The sequence below is a fragment of the Schistocerca piceifrons genome, unplaced genomic scaffold (genome assembly GCF_021461385.2).
Source record: "Schistocerca piceifrons isolate TAMUIC-IGC-003096 unplaced genomic scaffold, iqSchPice1.1 HiC_scaffold_943, whole genome shotgun sequence".
Classification (NCBI taxonomy): domain Eukaryota; kingdom Metazoa; phylum Arthropoda; class Insecta; order Orthoptera; family Acrididae; genus Schistocerca; species Schistocerca piceifrons.
In genome coordinates, this window is record NW_025729216.1 from 1,132,501 (window position 1) to 1,140,000 (window position 7,500).

A 7,500-nucleotide genomic window follows, 5' to 3' on the forward strand; every position below is an offset into this window, starting at 1 on the left:
ACCCTCGCAATATAGTTCGCTACTCGCACTGCCCGCTCCCCTGTGTATCGCTTCATGTTAAACACCTTGCAAGTCTTGCTGACTTTCCACATGCTCCTGCTGTACACTGTAATGTGGATGGCAGCAGGACGTACATGCCGCCCCCCCCCCACCCCTCCCCACGTCCCCACGTCCCCACCTTGCCCCCTGCCTTCGCAAGCTGGTTGGTGACAAGTTTGCATGTTCAATGCCCTTCGCATGCGACGTACGCAGGCTACGTTGTGGTGCGGCCTGTGTCAACTGTCCGCTGATGTCGTACGCGTGAACCACAATCTGTACTGCACATTCGTCCTTATGTACTGAATGATACATCGTGGCACATGTGTGACCGTACAACGACTGCGCCCAAAAACGGCGGACCATACAGTGCAAATATTGTGCACGCAGCTACGTGTCGTCTCCCTATGAGAGCTGGATTGCAGTGTGGTACGCCATAGAGACGTGTGGGAGGAACGGACGCCGTGGATGGCGATCAGCATGAGCTGTCTGTTGATGTATTCGGACCTAGTCGTCTCTCCTCACACACCGTGATGGCATGGTGCACCGCGTTCCATATCTGCGACATGCTACAGAGGCCGGTTGACAGTCGTTCGAGCAATGGACATCGCATACGTACGGGGGCCACCTTCCACGTATTGTCTAGGCGTGCACATTTTGTTGCGTGTATGTGGGCAGACGTAGTGTGGCGTGACACCTGACACAGGCATGCAATAATCGTTGAAGTTGCAAATGGCGATGGACGCCTGCGTTTTCTGGTGAAGTTACGCAAATGAAGAAATGGTAACCTGTTGTGGTGCGGTTGTTCTCGCTAGGGGTGAATCGGTGATGGCGACGATAGGTTGAGGTACTAACCGGTTGTTCCAGCGATACCCACCATGCCGACGAAACTGAACGGCATCTGGGTGTGAAGCGATACGCGGCGGTGGCTGGGTGGGACCGTCCCCGGCCGGTGAGGGGGCGCCTCCCGGCGTGCTGGCCGCGCGGTGCGTGGGCGCACGCGCTACAGCCGGCTGGTGGGGGCGGCCAGTGGCAGGCGCGCCGGCCGACGGACGCGGCAGGCGTCGCAGCTGCGCGCCGGCGCACCCTGCGCGCGGCGCCGTGCGGCCAAAGTAGGTCCTCGCGGGCCCGGTGCGAAGCGCGGTGGACATCTTCAGTGTGCTGGTCCGATTGAGGACTGTGTGCGTTGAGGATGCGCCGCCGCCCGGCGCTCGGCGCCGCGACGCCGTCTGCTGCTCGGTCGCCCCAGCGGTTCTCGCTGGTGGTTTGTATCGCAGCTGTGCGGATGTGTTGGCGCGTGCGCTGTGCTGGGAGAGTTCGCTTCGGCACCCAAGTGGGGCTTTTGTCCTTCTGTGGCGCTGTCGTTGGAGCTGCCGGTCACCGTAGGTGGCGCGTGTTGTCTCCCGCCGGCAATGCCACGACAGCACGCTCCCGGGCCTCTGTCGGCAGCGGCAAGCTCAGTTGGGAGCACGGGTGGTCGCACCGAAAGCGTCTACTCGCCTAACTCCGGGCGATTGCGCCTCTCTCGAACCCGACCAAGTACTTGGGACGGCGCTGCGCGCCGCCGGGACCTGAGAGGGTTTCGAGGTGTATTGTGCAGGGGAGCTCAGCCTCCTCCTGTTTGCAGAATGATTGAGCGGACGCTTGCGTGTTCGCGCGGGCCCCCGGGACACACTCCCGGGCGGCCGGCTGCTCAGCTCTAGTTGACGCAGCTCCCTGGTTGATCCTGCCAGTAGTCATATGCTTGTCTCAAAGATTAAGCCATGCATGTCTCAGTACAAGCCGCATTAAGGTGAAACCGCGAATGGCTCATTAAATCAGTTATGGTTCCTTAGATCGTACCCACGTTACTTGGATAACTGTGGTAATTCTAGAGCTAATACATGCAAACAGAGTCCCGACCAGAGATGGAAGGGACGCTTTTATTAGATCAAAACCAATCGGTCGGCTCGTCCGGTCCGTTTGCCTTGGTGACTCTGAATAACTTTGGGCTGATCGCACGGTCCTCGTACCGGCGACGCATCTTTCAAATGTCTGCCTTATCAACTGTCGATGGTAGGTTCTGCGCCTACCATGGTTGTAACGGGTAACGGGGAATCAGGGTTCGATTCCGGAGAGGGAGCCTGAGAAACGGCTACCACATCCAAGGAAGGCAGCAGGCGCGCAAATTACCCACTCCCGGCACGGGGAGGTAGTGACGAAAAATAACGATACGGGACTCATCCGAGGCCCCGTAATCGGAATGAGTACACTTTAAATCCTTTAACGAGTATCTATTGGAGGGCAAGTCTGGTGCCAGCAGCCGCGGTAATTCCAGCTCCAATAGCGTATATTAAAGTTGTTGCGGTTAAAAAGCTCGTAGTTGGATTTGTGTCCCACACTGTTGGTTCACCGCCCGTCGGTGTTTAACTGGCATGTATCGTGGGACGTCCTGCCGGTGGGGCGAGCTGAAGGCGTGCGACCGCCCCGTGCGTGCTCGTGCGTCCCGAGGCGGACCCCGTTGAAATCCTACCAGGGTGCTCTTTATTGAGTGTCTCGGTGGGCCGGCACGTTTACTTTGAACAAATTAGAGTGCTTAAAGCAGGCAAGCCCGCCTGAATACTGTGTGCATGGAATAATGGAATAGGACCTCGGTTCTATTTTGTTGGTTTTCGGAACCCGAGGTAATGATTAATAGGGACAGGCGGGGGCATTCGTATTGCGACGTTAGAGGTGAAATTCTTGGATCGTCGCAAGACGAACAGAAGCGAAAGCATTTTCCAAGTATGTTTTCATTAATCAAGAACGAAAGTTAGAGGTTCGAAGGCGATCAGATACCGCCCTAGTTCTAACCATAAACGATGCCAGCCAGCGATCCGCCGCAGTTCCTCCGATGACTCGGCGGGCAGCCTCCGGGAAACCAAAGCTTTTGGGTTCCGGGGGAAGTATGGTTGCAAAGCTGAAACTTAAAGGAATTGACGGAAGGGCACCACCAGGAGTGGAGCCTGCGGCTTAATTTGACTCAACACGGGAAACCTCACCAGGCCCGGACACCGGAAGGATTGACAGATTGATAGCTCTTTCTTGATTCGGTGGGTGGTGGTGCATGGCCGTTCTTAGTTGGTGGAGCGATTTGTCTGGTTAATTCCGATAACGAACGAGACTCTAGCCTGCTAACTAGTCGCGTGACATCCTTCGTGCTGTCAGCGATTACTTTTCTTCTTAGAGGGACAGGCGGCTTCTAGCCGCACGAGATTGAGCAATAACAGGTCTGTGATGCCCTTAGATGTTCTGGGCCGCACGCGCGCTACACTGAAGGAATCAGCGTGTCTTCCTAGGCCGAAAGGTCGGGGTAACCCGCTGAACCTCCTTCGTGCTAGGGATTGGGGCTTGCAATTGTTCCCCATGAATGAGGAATTCCCAGTAAGCGCGAGTCATAAGCTCGCGTTGATTACGTCCCTGCCCTTTGTACACACCGCCCGTCGCTACTACCGATTGAATGATTTAGTGAGGTCTTCGGACTGGTACGCGGCATTGACTCTGTCGTTGCCGATGCTACCGGAAAGATGACCAAACTTGATCATTTAGAGGAAGTAAAAGTCGTAACAAGGTTTCCGTAGGTGAACCTGCGGAAGGATCATTACCGACTAGACTGCATGTCTTTCGATGTGCGTGTCGTGTCGCGCAACACGCTACCTGTACGGCTCGCAGTAGCCGTGCGCCGCGTGCGGAACCACGCGTGCCTCTCAAAACTAGCGGCAATGTTGTGTGGTACGAGCGCTGAAGCGCTGGAGCGGCTGGCGTGCGGCACCTGGCGCCTGGCGCCGGTTTTGAATGACTTTCGCCCGAGTGCCTGTCCGCTCCGGTGTGGAGCCGTACGACGCCCGTCGGCCGTGAGGCCGTTGGACACAGAACGCTGGAACAGGGGCCGCCACACGCCTCACTCCCGCCTATGCGACCGTCTCGAAAGAGGCGGCGGAAACTGAGAAAAGATCACCCAGGACGGTGGATCACTCGGCTCGTGGGTCGATGAAGAACGCAGCAAATTGCGCGTCGACATGTGAACTGCAGGACACATGAACATCGACGTTTCGAACGCACATTGCGGTCCATGGATTCCGTTCCCGGGCCACGTCTGGCTGAGGGTCGGCTACGTATACTGAAGCGCGCGGCGTTTGCCCCGCTTCGCAGACCTGGGAGTGTCGCGGCCGCCTGTGGGGCCGGCCGCGTCTCCTCAAACGTGCGATGCGCGCCCGTCGCCTGGCGGTTCGCATACCGGTACTTTCTCGGTAGCGTGCACAGCCGGCTGGCGGTGTGGCGTGCGACACCTCGTACAACGACCTCAGAGCAGGCGAGACTACCCGCTGAATTTAAGCATATTACTAAGCGGAGGAAAAGAAACTAACAAGGATTCCCCCAGTAGCGGCGAGCGAACAGGGAAGAGTCCAGCACCGAACCCCGCAGGCTGCCGCCTGTCGTGGCATGTGGTGTTTGGGAGGGTCCACTACCCCGACGCCTCGCGCCGAGCCCAAGTCCAACTTGAATGAGGCCACGGCCCGTAGAGGGTGCCAGGCCCGTAGCGGCCGGTGCGAGCGTCGGCGGGACCTCTCCTTCGAGTCGGGTTGCTTGAGAGTGCAGCTCCAAGTGGGTGGTAAACTCCATCTGAGACTAAATATGACCACGAGACCGATAGCGAACAAGTACCGTGAGGGAAAGTTGAAAAGAACTTTGAAGAGAGAGTTCAAAAGTACGTGAAACCGTTCTGGGGTAAACGTGAGAAGTCCGAAAGGTCGAACGGGTGAGATTCACGCCCATCCGGCCACTGGCCTCCGCCCTCGGCAGATGGGGCCGGCCGCCCGCGCGGAGCAATCCGCGGCGGGGTCGTGTCCGGTTGCCTTTCCACTCGCCGCGGGGTGGGGCCGTTCCGGTGTGCGGTGGGCCGCACTTCTCCCCTAGTAGGACGTCGCGACCCGCTGGGTGCCGGCCTACGGCCCGGGTGCGCAGCCTGTCCTTCCGCGGGCCTCGGTTCGCGTCTGTTGGGCAGAGCCCCGGTGTCCTGGCTGGCTGCCCGGCGGTATATCTGGAGGAGTCGATTCGCCCCTTTGGGCGCTCGGGCTCCCGGCAAGCGCGCGCGGTTCTTCCCGGATGACGGACCTACCTGGCCCGGCCCCGGACCCGCGCCGCTGTTGGCTCGGGATGCTCTCGGGCGGAATAATCGCTCCCGTCAGCGGCGCTTCAGCTTTGGACAATTTCACGACCCGTCTTGAAACACGGACCAAGGAGTCTAACATGTGCGCGAGTCAGTGGGCTGTACGAAACCTAAAGGCGTAATGAAAGTGAAGGTCTCGCCTTGCGCGGGCCGAGGGAGGATGGGGCTTCCCCGCCCTTCACGGGGCGGCGGCCTCCGCACTCCCGGGGCGTCTCGTCCTCATTGCGAGGTGAGGACGAAGTCAGGGGAAACCCTGATGGAGGTCCGTAGCGATTCTGACGTGCAAATCGATCGTCGGAGCTGGGTATAGGGGCGAAAGACTAATCGAACCATCTAGTAGCTGGTTCCCTCCGAAGTTTCCCTCAGGATAGCTGGTGCTCGTACGAGTCTCATCCGGTAAAGCGAATGATTAGAGGCCTTGGGGCCGAAACGACCTCAACCTATTCTCAAACTTTAAATGGGTGAGATCTCCGGCTTGCTTGATATGCTGAAGCCGCGAGCAAACCACTCGGATCGGAGTGCCAAGTGGGCCACTTTTGGTAAGCAGAACTGGCGCTGTGGGATGAACCAAACGCCGAGTTAAGGCGCCCGAATCGACGCTCATGGGAAACCATGAAAGGCGTTGGTTGCTTAAGACAGCAGGACGGTGGCCATGGAAGTCGGAATCCGCTAAGGAGTGTGTAACAACTCACCTGCCGAAGCAACTAGCCCTGAAAATGGATGGCGCTGAAGCGTCGTGCCTATACTCGGCCGTCAGTCTGGCAGTCATGGCCGGTCCTTGCGGCCGGCCGCGAAGCCCTGACGAGTAGGAGGGTCGCGGCGGTGGGCGCAGAAGGGTCTGGGCGTGAGCCTGCCTGGAGCCGCCGTCGGTGCAGATCTTGGTGGTAGTAGCAAATACTCCAGCGAGGCCCTGGAGGGCTGACGCGGAGAAGGGTTTCGTGTGAACAGCCGTTGCACACGAGTCAGTCGATCCTAAGCCCTAGGAGAAATCCGATGTTGATGGGGGCCGTCATAGCATGATGCGCTTTGTGCTGGCCCCCGTTGGGCGAAAGGGAATCCGGTTCCTATTCCGGAACCCGGCAGCGGAACCGATACAAGTCGGGCCCCTCTTTTAGAGATGCTCGTCGGGGTAACCCAAAAGGACCCGGAGACGCCGTCGGGAGATCGGGGAAGAGTTTTCTTTTCTGCATGAGCGTTCGAGTTCCCTGGAATCCTCTAGCAGGGAGATAGGGTTTGGAACGCGAAGAGCACCGCAGTTGCGGCGGTGTCCCGATCTTCCCCTCGGACCTTGAAAATCCGGGAGAGGGCCACGTGGAGGTGTCGCGCCGGTTCGTACCCATATCCGCAGCAGGTCTCCAAGGTGAAGAGCCTCTAGTCGATAGAATAATGTAGGTAAGGGAAGTCGGCAAATTGGATCCGTAACTTCGGGATAAGGATTGGCTCTGAGGATCGGGGCGTGTCGGGCTTGGTCGGGAAGTGGGTCAGCGCTAACGTGCCGGGCCTGGGCGAGGTGAGTGCCGTAGGGGTGCCGGTAAGTGCGGGCGTTTAGCGCGGGCGTGGTCTGCTCTCGCCGTTGGTCGGCCTCGTGCTGGCCGGCGGTGCAGGATGCGCGCGCCTGCGCGGCGTTCGCGCCCCGGTGCTTCAACCTGCGTGCAGGATCCGAGCTCGGTCCCGTGCCTTGGCCTCCCACGGATCTTCCTTGCTGCGAGGCCGCGTCCGCCTTAGCGTGCTCCTCCGGGGGCGCGCGGGTGCGCGGATTCTCTTCGGCCGCCATTCAACGATCAACTCAGAACTGACACGGACTGGGGGAATCCGACTGTCTAATTAAAACAAAGCATTGCGATGGCCCTAGCGGGTGTTGACGCAATGTGATTTCTGCCCAGTGCTCTGAATGTCAACGTGAAGAAATTCAAGCAAGCGCGGGTAAACGGCGGGAGTGGTGCAAGTAGTAGAAGAAATCAAGGTACCAGGCCTCCCACTGGAGTGCCTGTGCCAGCTGACGAGCTTTCCAGCCAGCCAACCAGCGCGGGTCGAGCGCCGCTCCCCGCTGTCTGCCCTGAATGTCTGCGGTCCTTTTCAACAAAGACCGGGCTCGGCGTTCATCGCCGTCGTGCCCACCCTGATGCCGCCAACGCGGAAGTGCAAACGGAAAGGAAGAAGGCCAGGTGGTCGCAAGAAGAGTTGCTCCGTCTTGCGCATGCTGAGGCGACTTTGTCCCTCCAAGGCTGCCGGTTCTTTAACCAAGAGCTGGCCAAAGCCTTCCCAGAGCGCACACT

At 58.9% G+C, this 7,500-nt stretch overlaps 2 non-coding genes and 1 pseudogene across 2 annotated transcripts; all 3 read left to right on the forward strand.

Annotated features, from left to right (window-relative positions):
• The first annotated feature begins 1,749 nt into the window (after window positions 1-1,749).
• On the forward strand, window positions 1,750-3,658 carry LOC124772975. Its single transcript, XR_007014425.1, has one exon. It is a non-coding gene; the product is annotated as a small subunit ribosomal RNA (ribosomal RNA).
• Window positions 3,659-4,009: 351 nt separating this feature from the next.
• Window positions 4,010-4,164, forward strand: LOC124772639. Its single transcript, XR_007014108.1, has one exon. It is a non-coding gene; the product is annotated as a 5.8S ribosomal RNA (ribosomal RNA).
• A 188-nt stretch (window positions 4,165-4,352) lies between these two features.
• LOC124772618 overlaps window positions 4,353-7,500 on the forward strand; it is a 7,429-nt pseudogene continuing 4,281 nt past the window's right edge.